Raw genomic sequence first — 12,182 nt, forward strand, 5'->3', positions numbered from 1 at the left:
GAGGTTAAGGTAGTTATAATTATGAGAGTTCTTAACAATTGAACAATTGATGTAGAAGTTCCAACACTAAGTCAAACCCAACCCCGTCAACTATAACTGGATACTCGATCAAGAGGATTAGGAATCAGGAAAGTCTTATTTTCGCTCCCATGTCAGTTGTATTTAACAACACACAATCATGCAAAGGTAGTTCATCAAGAAGACGTTTACCCCCTCAACAATTATCAAGTAACTAATCTCTTACTCTTACTATTTCTATATTAGAATTGTAATATAACATCAACTAGGTAAAGATAATTAGGAATCAACATTGTTCTTAAATACCAAATATTAGTAAATAGAAGCAACTATATGGTCAACTGTTTCTGCAACTAATTGTTGCAGAAAAGTATATTTAGTGCTAAATTTCAAAATCTAAACCTAGGTGCATCTTTATCTGAAGTTATCAATCCAATTTCCACCAATTACAAAAATAAAGAGCAATCAAAGACATGAAAGAAATCTGTTTACTTTATATTTATATCTCATTTCATAAAAAAGTCTTGGTTAGACACATACCCAACACTTCAATTTTTTTTTTTTTGACAAATCCAACACTTCAATTTTAAACATACACACAAAACCAAGAAAAAATTAAAGAAAAATAAAATTATAATATATTAATTGATGTGATTAAAAACTTTTTATTTAATTTTGTTAGTTTTATGTGAACATGTCCAAAATTAAACTATTGGATATGTGCCCGACCAAAACTTTCTAACTGTCTGATTACTTAACATTTTGGAAGCAACATTTTTAATTTGTATTATGATTTTCATTTTCATTTATTAACATCAATGGTGTTTGTCTCCCTCAAAAAAAAAAAAAAAGCAATGGTGTTTGTCATCACCTCCTGCTATTTATATTCTGCCATCTCTCGAGTTTCTCATCTAACGGCTGATAAACAACAGAAAAAAATAATTAGTACTAATAAAAACACTCCCGAGTCACTCACCAGGCCTCCAACCGAATCACCGCCGAGTAACTCGCAACCTCATCCATCAAAACTCACTCCCTACAGTGGATTCCTCCTCCGACGAAGATGACGGCCACCACAACCACATCGATAAAAACTCATCCTTCTACTTCCATCACCACATGTCATTATTCGTTCCTCATAAAATTTCCATATATAAAAAGAGACACAAACCGCGAAGAAGCAACACTATTCATTTCGATTCCAAATTCCAATTGGCGACGCAATTTCCAGAGTTCAATTTGCGCATTCTCACTTCATCAGTAAGTTTCGTTTTTTTTATTCTCATTTCACTGAATTGAATCAATGGTTTTTCAGAATCTTCGGTTATACGATTTCGATGCTTCTGTGCTTAGATTAGAAAGCTAATTCAGAAGCTGTGGATTGTTGAGAATTGAGGATTTCGTTTGGGAAAAAAAGTTGCTTCCGGGTTCACTTTCCCTCCCATCTAATTTAGTGTTTTCTTTCTTATAATTATTTTACATTTTTTTCTATCTACCGTTGGATTAATCCAACGGCTCCCAAATCTTACTGTAACAAACATCCCCCGTACTAGTAACAAACATCCGCAAAAAACTTCAAATTTGTTACTATCCCGCAAAAAGTATGTTGGCCATAACAAACTTTAACCTTTATATAACCTAAAAAATTTCGTCTTTCATACCCACAACACCCTTTTCTTCAAATAACCTTAAAAATCCAATTTTTAACTATGATGTTTGTTTTGTCTTCTGTTTCACTCGTTTTCCTTCATGGATTATCTACCTTAATTCATGTAATATTGATTCTTGGGGTTTTAGCTTCATGGGTTTGGAGAAAAATCACAACTTCTGTTGTCAATGAGTCTAAGGAGAAACACAATACAACATTGTTTAAAGCCACAAAGTTTTGTTCTATTGGTTTTTCTTCTTTCAATTTTGTTTTGTTTTTGTTTAATTTCTTTTACAGGTGTAGTAGTGATTGGTCAGAAGAAAACGTTGTCACCCTTTCTGATTTAGCTCTCAAAACAGTTACTTGGTTCGTTCTTTTTGTTTGTTTCCAGAAAGGATTCTTGTTTTTCTTTAGTTTAGGTCAAAGAAAAAGAAAGTTTTCATTCTTCTTTAGAGCTTGGTGTGTTTTCTATCTTTTTGTTTCATGTTATTGTTTTGTGGTCGACATTGTTGTTCTTTATCAAAATCACATTGAGCTAACGGTTCAATGCATGGTTTCTGATGTGGTATCATTTTGTGTTGGTTTGTTCTTTTGTTATGTCGGGTATTGTGTGAAACTTGAGAGTGAAGAAAGTGATAGAACTATTCATGAGCCTCTTTTGAATGGTGATACACATGTTGGTAATGGTAATGGTTTAGTGTTACAAGCGACTAAAGGGAGTGACACTGTTACTCCCTTTTCAAATGCTGGAATTTGGAGTCTTCTCACCTTCACTTGGGTGGGTCCACTTATAGCATTTGGCAATAAGAAGACCTTAGACCTTGAGGATGTTCCTCAGCTAGATATTAGAGATAGTGTGGTTGGAGCTTTTCCTATTTTCAGAGACAAACTTGAAGCTGATTGTGGTGCAATCAATAAAGTAACCACACTTAAATTGGTTAAGTCTTTGATAATCTCAGGGTGGAAAGTGATTCTTATCACTGCTTTTCTTGCATTGGTAAACACTCTTTCTACTTATGTTGGTCCTTATCTTATTGATTCTTTTGTTCAATACCTTAATGGAAAAAGGCTATATGAGAATCAAGGCTATGTGTTGGTTTCTGCCTTTTTCTTTGCAAAGCTTGTAGAAAGCTTAACAGATAGGCAGCAGTTCTTTAGGTTGCAGCAACTCGGACTTCGAATCCAAGCACTTCTTGTGACTTTGATATATAACAAAGCCTTAACACTTTCATCTCAATCAAGGCAGTGTCACACTTCCGGAGAAATAATCAATTTCATGACCGTTGATGCCGAAACAGTTAGTAGTTTCAGTTGGTATATGCATGATTTGTGGACAGTAGCTTTGCAAGTTACATTGGCATTATTGATTTTGTATAAAAACCTTGGACTTGCTTCAGTTTCTGCTTTTGTTACAACCATCATTGTTATGTTGGCAACTCTACCATCGGGATCATTGCAAGAGAAGTTACAAAATAAGTTGATGGAGTCAAAGGATACTAGAATGAAGACCACATCTGAAATTTTAAGAAACATGAGAATCCTCAAACTACAAGGATGGGAAATGAAATTTCTGTCTAAAATAACTGAACTCAGAGACGCCGAACAAGGGTGGTTGAAAAAATATCTTTATACTTCCGCCGTGACTACATTTGTCCTTTGGGGTACACCAATTCTTGTATCTGTGGTTACTTTTGGTACTTGTACTCTCATAGGGATCCCGCTTGAATCAGGGAAAGTTCTGTCAGCACTTGCAACATTCAGGATGCTTCAAAGGCCTATTTATAGTCTTCCAGATGTAATTTCAATGATAGCACAAACTAAAGTTTCTCTTGATAGGATCGGGTCGTTCCTTCGTCTTGATGAATTGCAGTCTGATGTTGTTGAAAAGCTTCCTCCGGGTAGTTCTGATACTGCAATTGAAGTGGTTGATGGGAATTTTTCTTGCGATTTATCTTCACCCAATCCATCTTTGCAGAACATAAACCTCAAAGTTTTTCATGGCATGAAGGTTGCTGTTTGCGGTACTGTTGGGTCAGGCAAGTCTACTTTACTTTCATGTGTATTGGGAGAAGTACCAAAGATATCAGGCATCCTTAAAGTTTGTGGAACAAAGGCCTATGTTTCTCAATCACCCTGGATTCAAAGTGGCACGATAGAGGATAATATATTGTTTGGTGAACACATGGTTAGGGAAAGGTATGAGAAGGTACTTGAAGCATGTTCCCTGAAGAAGGATCTGGAAATATTGTCATTTGGTGATCAGACAGTTATAGGCGAGCGTGGAATAAATTTGAGTGGTGGACAGAAACAGAGAATACAAATTGCTCGCGCTCTTTACCAAGATGCTGATATATATTTATTTGATGATCCTTTTAGTGCTGTGGATGCTCATACAGGATCTCACCTTTTTAAGGTAACTCATTTTTATGTGTTTTGTTTGTTATTATGTGCAATATAGTCTGGCTATTCTATTTTCTGTGCACACTAAAAAATAGTTATTAGGATGTTACGTACACATGAGTCGCTGCATGAATTGATATTTAATCGAACTCAACCGATACAAATCTCTAATGTGTATCTGTTTGAACATGAATTTCATTTTGAATCCCGATTGACTGTGATGAATCATGATTCATTTAATGAATCACTACCTAAACTTAGTGTAACTAACCGATTGACTTATTTTGATGTTCATGTATGATATGATATCTGCTTATAATGTTGTTATGTCATTTGTTCTTTTACTTAAAAATGACATGTTTTTTATTGGCAACATATCTTTAAATTTATAAAAAGATTCTATTCACGATTAAGAAAAAAATGTCTTCTGATTCAGGATTTGAATCTTGATTTGATAACCATGTACAGCTAATTCTTGGTTTAAGTCTTTTGAAATGTAGTTACTTCCAACAGGATGAAACTTATGTAATTATTTTATAGTCAGTGAAATTGTTTGTTTAAATTGTGTGGCAGGAATGCTTGCTGAGTGTTCTAAGTTCAAAAACAGTTGTTTATGTTACTCATCAAGTGGAGTTCTTACCTACTGCTGACCTTATATTGGTGAGTATTTATTGTTATTCTATTGTCTTTAATTTAAATTGATGGATTTTCTCTTAACCACTTTTCTGGCTCTTGTTACAGGTCATAAAAGATGGAAAAATTACTCAAAGCGGAAAGTATGCCAATCTTCTTGAAATTGGAACCGATTTTATGGAACTTGTTGGTGCACACAGAGAAGCTTTGTCTGCACTTGAATCATTGGATGGAGGAAAAACATCTAATGAGATAAGTACATCAGAACAAGAAGTAAGTATCTCTGGCACTCATGAAGAGGCAACCAAAGATGTGCAAAATGGTAAAGCAGATGATAAAAGCGAACCGAAAAACCAAATTGTTCAAGAAGAAGAAAGGGAGAAAGGTAAAGTTGGGTTTTCGGTGTATTGGAAGTATATCACAACTGCATATGGAGGATCTGTCGTACCATTCATATTATTGGCTCAGATTCTTTTTCAAGCTCTTCAAATTGGAAGCAACTACTGGATGGCTTGGGCAACTCCCATCTCAGCAGATGTGGAGCCACCTGTTGAAGGAACGACTCTTATTGAAGTCTATGTTGGTTTGGCCTTTGGAAGTTCTATATGCATTCTTGTTAGATCTATGTTACTTGTTACAGTTGGTTGTAAGACAGCTACTATACTCTTCAAAAAAATGCACTTGTGCATCTTTCGCGCCCCTATGTCATTTTTCGATTCTACTCCAAGTGGACGGATCCTTAATAGAGTATGTCATAACAATGTTCTTTCTGTTAATTATAACTTTGGAATACTTTGTTGCTTGTTTTTTTTTTTTATCGCTTTCGTCCTCTTTGTTGTCTTGCAGGCTTCTACTGACCAAAGAGCAGTGGATACAGACATTCCTGATAAAATTAGCACATTTGCCTTTTCTATGATCCAGCTTCTGGGAATTATAGCAGTGATGTCTCAGGTTGCATGGCAAGTTTTCATCGTATTTGTACCCGTGATAGCAGTCAGCATTTGGTATCAGGTATTATTTGGACCATCAAGGCATTAATATCACAGATTATATATCATTTCCTTTATTTTGTTGCAAATATGACTCCATTCTATAATATTATATGGTGATGCTTAACAACTTTGAAACTTATTATCTGCAGCGATATTATTTACCATCAGCCCGTGAACTGTCACGTTTAGGTGGAGTATGCAAAGCACCAATCATTCAACACTTTGCGGAAACAATTTCCGGCGCTTCAACCATTAGAAGCTTTGATAAACAGTCAAGATTTCATGAAACAAATATGAAACTGATTGATGGGTATTCTCGGCCAAAGTTCAACATTGCTGCTGCTATGGAATGGTTATGTTTCCGTTTAGATATGTTGTCTTTGATCACATTTGCCTTTTCTTTGATATTCTTGATATCGATTCCACCTGGAATCATAAATCCAGGTACATAATTCAAGTCTGGTATTATATATCAATCAAAATTTCCTCTGCTTGTGTAATTCTTGATATGGAGTTGGGCATAATTATTTCTCCTTTGTGTCATTTTTCTGATTTTTGAAGGCATTGCTGGTCTAGCTGTTACCTATGGTCTAAATTTAAACATAATACAAGCATGGATGATATTGACTCTTTGCAACTTGGAGAACAAAATTATATCGGTAGAAAGGATGCTTCAGTATACAACTATTCCAAGTGAGCCTCCCCTTGTTTTAGAAGAAGAAAATAGGCCAATTCCTTCTTGGCCCGCATATGGCGAGGTTGATATACGGAATTTGCAGGTAGCTGAAATTTTTTCTCCCTATTGCTGGACTTCTAAATTTGTTTTTGATTCTGATTTCTTTCATTTTGCGGTCAATTGATTTTTAAAATTCTTGCTCTGGATAGAAATTGGCTAATAAATTGTGCTCTGGATACAACATACTCCATAACATAATTTTTTTTATAAGATGTTTGTGCTCCATTTCAACATTTGTAGTGATTTTTTGTCTGTGATGAAGGTTCGGTACGCTCCACATCTTCCGCTTGTGTTGCGTGGCCTGACATGCACATTTCGTGGAGGATTGAAAACTGGAATTGTTGGTAGAACAGGTAGCGGCAAATCAACTCTTATACAAACACTTTTTCGACTCGTTGAACCTACTGCTGGGGAACTTATCATTGACAACATCAACATCTCTACAATCGGACTGCATGATTTGAGGTCTAGACTAAGCATTATCCCGCAAGATCCAACAATGTTTGAGGGGACTGTGAGAAGTAATCTGGACCCCCTTGAAGAGTACACTGATGAACAAATATGGGAGGTGTGTTTGTGTTTTTTATTTGTTGAACAAAATGCAATGACAATGACCCTTGGTTTTGAACAAAATTTTAGACATGTGATTGTTCTTCAAATACTGATTTAGATTCTTTCAAATAGGCCTTGGATAAGTGTCAACTGGGAGATGAAGTTAGAAAGAAAGAAGGAAAGCTTGACTCTTCAGGTTTGTCTTCTAATTTTATTGAACATAAATACTCCTTGCAGACTTTAATATAAGCAAAAGGGTACATCTATACGTCCACAGGGAGTATATAGTAAATTTAGACAACCTGATATATAGTATTGCTATATTTAAGTTCAGATGGATTATATAGTATTTCTACTTTGCTAATGTGGAAGTTGATGATTTATAGTTAGTGAGAATGGTGAGAATTGGAGCATGGGTCAGAGGCAGTTGGTTTGCCTTGGTAGGGTTCTACTTAAGAAGAGCAAGATTTTGGTCCTTGATGAAGCAACTGCTTCGGTTGATACAGCTACAGATAATTTGATTCAGCAAACTCTTAGGAAGCATTTCACTGACTCCACGGTCATTACCATTGCACATCGAATAACTTCTGTTCTTGACAGTAATATGGTTCTACTTCTTAGTCAAGGTTAGTAAAAAAACTTTTATTCGTCATTTAACTTTCAGTATCTTTAGTTCCTTGTTTCGTTTTCTGAATTTTTTTGTCTATTGTTGTAGGACTTATTGAGGAGTATGACTCCCCAACCACATTGCTAGAGGATAAGTCATCATCTTTTGCTAAGCTTGTTGCAGAGTATACCTCGAGCTCCAACTCCAACTTTTGAGAAATCTGTTGATCACTAATTGGTCTATGGTCCAAATTTAAAGTTTTTTGATGAAGATGAAAATTTTGGGGGAAGGGGTGGTATATCTTATCATTGGAGTTTTGTAATTCTTTTCCGTTAAGCATGTTTGATAGAAAAATGTAATTTCTATACAAGAATAAGGCTTATGAATGTCCAATTTCACCTTTTTTCCAAGGTTGAAGAAAATTTACTTTGAAATGCATTAATGGTATCATGGAGGTATGGTTACTCAAATAATGCGAACAATTGCATTAATATTGTTTTGCAATGAATTTATGCAATTGTATTCAAGAGAAATATAATTGGAACCCCCTCAAAACCTATAATGACATATGAACTTGATATAAAAATATATAATGAGCTAAAACCAATTGAGTGCTATAAAGATTGGGGCAGAGTGCCAATCATGTAAAATAACGGTTTGTTCAAATTTCGCTATGCTACAATCCTGTGGTGCCACTATAGCCGAAATTTGACAGCACTTAATAAGTATAACGAGGACACGAAGCAGTAGCGGTTTTTCAGTTATGCTCAAAATGCTATCGCTGATACAATTGCCGCTCAAAATGCTATCGCTGATACAATTGCCATTTGACAAAATTGAATGAGATGGGTACACCATACAGGTATCCCTATCTTGGTTAGATACAATGCAACATATTTTGAGTCATGGACAACCTGTGTAAGAGTGACAACAAGAGTCAAGAAAACTGAATCGTATTGACAATTCTCAAGTGTGGAGAAATAAACTGAAACTAGATTTGGTTAGGAAGAAATGAGGAATACAAAACATTATAAATGTGAAAATCCTATCAGGGGACAAGGCTGCAAAATTGTGTAATCAAGGGCTAATAATTGTGTAATCGCACAACCCATTATCTAAGACTCTTTCTTAGGAAAATAAAGGGATAATATCCATTTTTCAAATCTAATAAACATATTCCATTTCATTTCACTACAACACAAAACCAGTGACATCACAAACAAAATATCCTAATAACAAATTCAGTATCATAAACAAACAACAACTATGAAATATGTAGTTTTCGAAATTTGTTTTCCAGGGCTAACAATTGTGGAATGTCACATTATAAGTGATACCGATTATTCTTTAAAAAATTAAAGGTAGTTTTTTTATTTTGAAGTAGACAAAGAAAACCATAATTTTTGTATGTAAATAATTAATATATTGAACCAAAGCATAAACAGTTAGCAAAGGAAATGATGAGTGCAAAGTAGAGTATAATTATATATATTTATTTATTTTATTAATTCAAACTGGAGTACACATAATCATTCATTAAAAGCTTATATCATACACACCAACAGCAGAGAACTATAAAACCTAAAGCAAGTAGCAGTTTTGTTTTATTTATTATATTAATATAATTATATATTCCCATGCATTCATCCCATCTTCTCATTGTCAGCTACAGCCCACGATAGCTCATTCTCAGTGACCCAATGACATGCCTCGATAAGGCCTGGTCCGAAACCAAGTGTCCGAAAGGCCGGATGATCACTACTCCAATGCCTAGTATCTATATGGCAGATAGCTATAGCTTGGTTAATCTTTTCATTTTTCTTGGGTTCTATTAGATCAACTTGATACAGACGCACACTTGGGTTGGAATGGCAATAGTATAGAAGCATGTATGGGAACAAATGTTTATGACAGGTTACAGGGACTGTCACCTTTCCACCGTTAAGTTTAGTAACCTTGCCAATCACCATAGTCTTCCCTGACCCGTTCACATTCGCAGTTCTACGAACGACTACATTCTTACCCAAAATAGATTTTACGAACGCAATCATCTCACTCATGGACTTGACACACTTTCTTACTTCACCTGGACCAGCACTACCTTCACACAATGCTAGTGACTTCCTCATCATCTTTTCTACACGACCATCTTCAGAAACAGAAACATTCAACACTTTCATCATCTTATGAATGTTTGAGGTTGAAAATGGTGATAATTTTGCTAGTGCATTTTCCGGTAAAAATGACATCTTTGGTAGATTGTCGCTGAGATCGACCATTTGGATCATCACCCCTTCAGTCAACATTCTCTCTCTGAAAAATTCACCGGGGTGGACCCTCATCGTCATCTTTTTCTCACCATCAAGACAGTATTTCAATTTTCCCAATGGGCTACCTTCGCCGTCGAGGTGGTATTTCCCAAACTCTATCGCGTTTAGTGATAGGGTTGGTGGAGTTGGGGTTGCTGAAGGTAGCTGTGTTGGTGCAGCACCGGGGTGGACCCTCGTCTTCATCTTTTCGCCACAATCAATGCAGTATTTCAATTGAAACAATGAAGTACCCTCACCATGGTACTTATCAAACTCTACTGCGTTTAGTGATAGGGTTGGTGGAATTGGGGTTGCTGATGGTGGCTGTGTTGGTTCAGCACCTGGGTCTTGTGCAAAACAAGAGGTAGCTAGAAGACCTAAGATGAGAAAAACTTGTACTGCTGCATAGGAAGCCATTTTTGTGGTGGAGAGAGGTTTTGGAGTTTGGAAAGGGAAGAGATGTTTGTACTTTGTAGGAGAGAAAATATGAGAAGTTGAGAGTAGTGTACAATGAACGGAAAAGGAAGAGAATATATAGAAAGAGGGGTTAGTTTTAGGAAGTGGGGGACTTGAAACAAAATCATTGAATGAGAGAGTTCACATAACAAGACAACATCGTGGAGCAATTTACGTTCATGGCATTGTCGTTTATTTGTAATTTCTGCACAAATTCACGCACACACACTTGCCATGCCCAAATTCAAGCACACACACTTGCCATGCCCACTCAAAGACCACACACATCACAATTCACACTTAATGCGCTTTTTATTTGGATGCATATGGATGATATGTCTTTTACTTTAGACAATAATAAATTAATTTAACTTCTTTCAACATTTTTTATATTATTTTTGCACTTACTTTCACTTCTTGTAGTATTTTTTGAGTTGATGTCACCTAGATTTCCCTCCCAACTCACTCACCAACTATTTTGGTCTTAATTGGCACACACACACCTTCAAGCACCAGGGACGGCCCAAGGCATAGTCCGGGAGTGCGACGGCCTAGGGCCCATGCCCGTAGGGGCCCCTAAAAAAAATTTCTAGGAGGTGTATATTGCAAAACTAAGTAAAAATGTGGGGTGTATATAGAAATTCGTATCAGTAGGCCCAAGTCAGAATCCTTTTCTCAGCCTAGCATGTGAAAAACAAGGAAAAAACGTGGAAAAGCCCAAATAAAGAGAAAAAAAAAATGAAATTGCTCTTTAGGCCCCCCAATATACAAAAACAAAAACTCTTTTTGTGCAATTAGAAAGACAGATGAAAAAAAAAACCTAAAAAAAACCTAAAACTTCCAAAATCGGCCAATCTCTCTTCAGGTGATGATTGGGAACAAGAAATTCCTCATTTTGATATTTATGATACAAGAAAATGGGAGAATCTTGATAACACCTCAAAGGATATTCTAGTTGAAAAGGGGCCTATTAGAGAAATGAATCTTAATTTTCCCAATGACAAATATTTTAGGCATTTCTCATATGCAAATTATTCAAGAAAATTAAGTAATAGTGAGATTATTGATCGAAAATGGCTAATTTATTGCAAACATGTTGACAAAGTATAATGTTTTTGTTGTAAATTGTTTAAATCTTATATAATGTTGTGTCAAAAAAAAAACTTATATAATGTAAATTATTCAGAAAAAAATTTATTATATAATACAAAGAGCCCTTTTTCATACTATGCCTAAGGCCTCTAAAACTCTAGGGACGGCCTATCGAGCAGAAGCAAACTTTAGTACCTTCGAATCACACACAAAAACAAAACCCTTTATTTTGAAATTTGAAAAATGACAGTATAGTCTACTAGTGTAGTATATCACACAAAAGATGAAAACAAATTATAGAAGACCACGTAGGTCCCTCACTCTATTTTCACATTGCTCTAAAAAAACAATTTCTTATTATAAATAAAAAGAAATAAACTAAATTATTATTTATTCGGATTTATTCATTAAATACAAAATCAGAAAATAAAAGAAAATATAAATAAAAAGAAATGAACAAAATTAATACATATAACAACATCTCATTTTATTAATAGAATTCATACAATAATTTATTCGAATTCACTAAATCTACTTATTTTCTTTTTACCCTCTTGGGGTAAATAGTGATCAATCTTGGGGTAAATAATGAACAACCTTCTTTGAGGAAATACATCATCAACCCTTGCTAAATCTAAATCTGGTTCTTTTTATACCCCAAGAAGATTCTTTTTACCCACAGTAAAAAGTTTTTGGTGTAAAAAGAAACGGATTTAGTTTTATCCTAAGGGTTGATCAA

The 12,182-nt window shown here is 35.1% G+C and overlaps 2 pseudogenes across 1 annotated transcript; one reads left to right on the forward strand and one right to left on the reverse strand.

Moving 5' to 3' along the window:
- Nucleotides 1-927: 927 nt before the first annotated feature.
- On the forward strand, nt 928-8,056 carry LOC146921005 (ABC transporter C family member 3-like; annotated as a pseudogene). Its single transcript, XR_015011980.1, has 10 exons — nt 928-4,079; nt 4,640-4,726; nt 4,808-5,446; nt 5,546-5,710; nt 5,841-6,135; nt 6,253-6,470; nt 6,690-6,995; nt 7,112-7,175; nt 7,366-7,605; nt 7,695-8,056. The product of XR_015011980.1 is annotated as an ABC transporter C family member 3-like (transcript).
- Nucleotides 8,057-9,100: 1,044 nt separating this feature from the next.
- LOC146921006 (polygalacturonase non-catalytic subunit AroGP2 pseudogene) lies at nt 9,101-10,454 on the reverse strand (annotated as a pseudogene).
- Nucleotides 10,455-12,182: the final 1,728 nt, after the last annotated feature.

The sequence above is a fragment of the Medicago sativa genome, chromosome 5 (genome assembly GCF_051527215.1).
Source record: "Medicago sativa cultivar Bolivia chromosome 5, Bolivia_mono, whole genome shotgun sequence".
NCBI classification, from domain to species: Eukaryota; Viridiplantae; Streptophyta; class Magnoliopsida; order Fabales; family Fabaceae; genus Medicago; species Medicago sativa.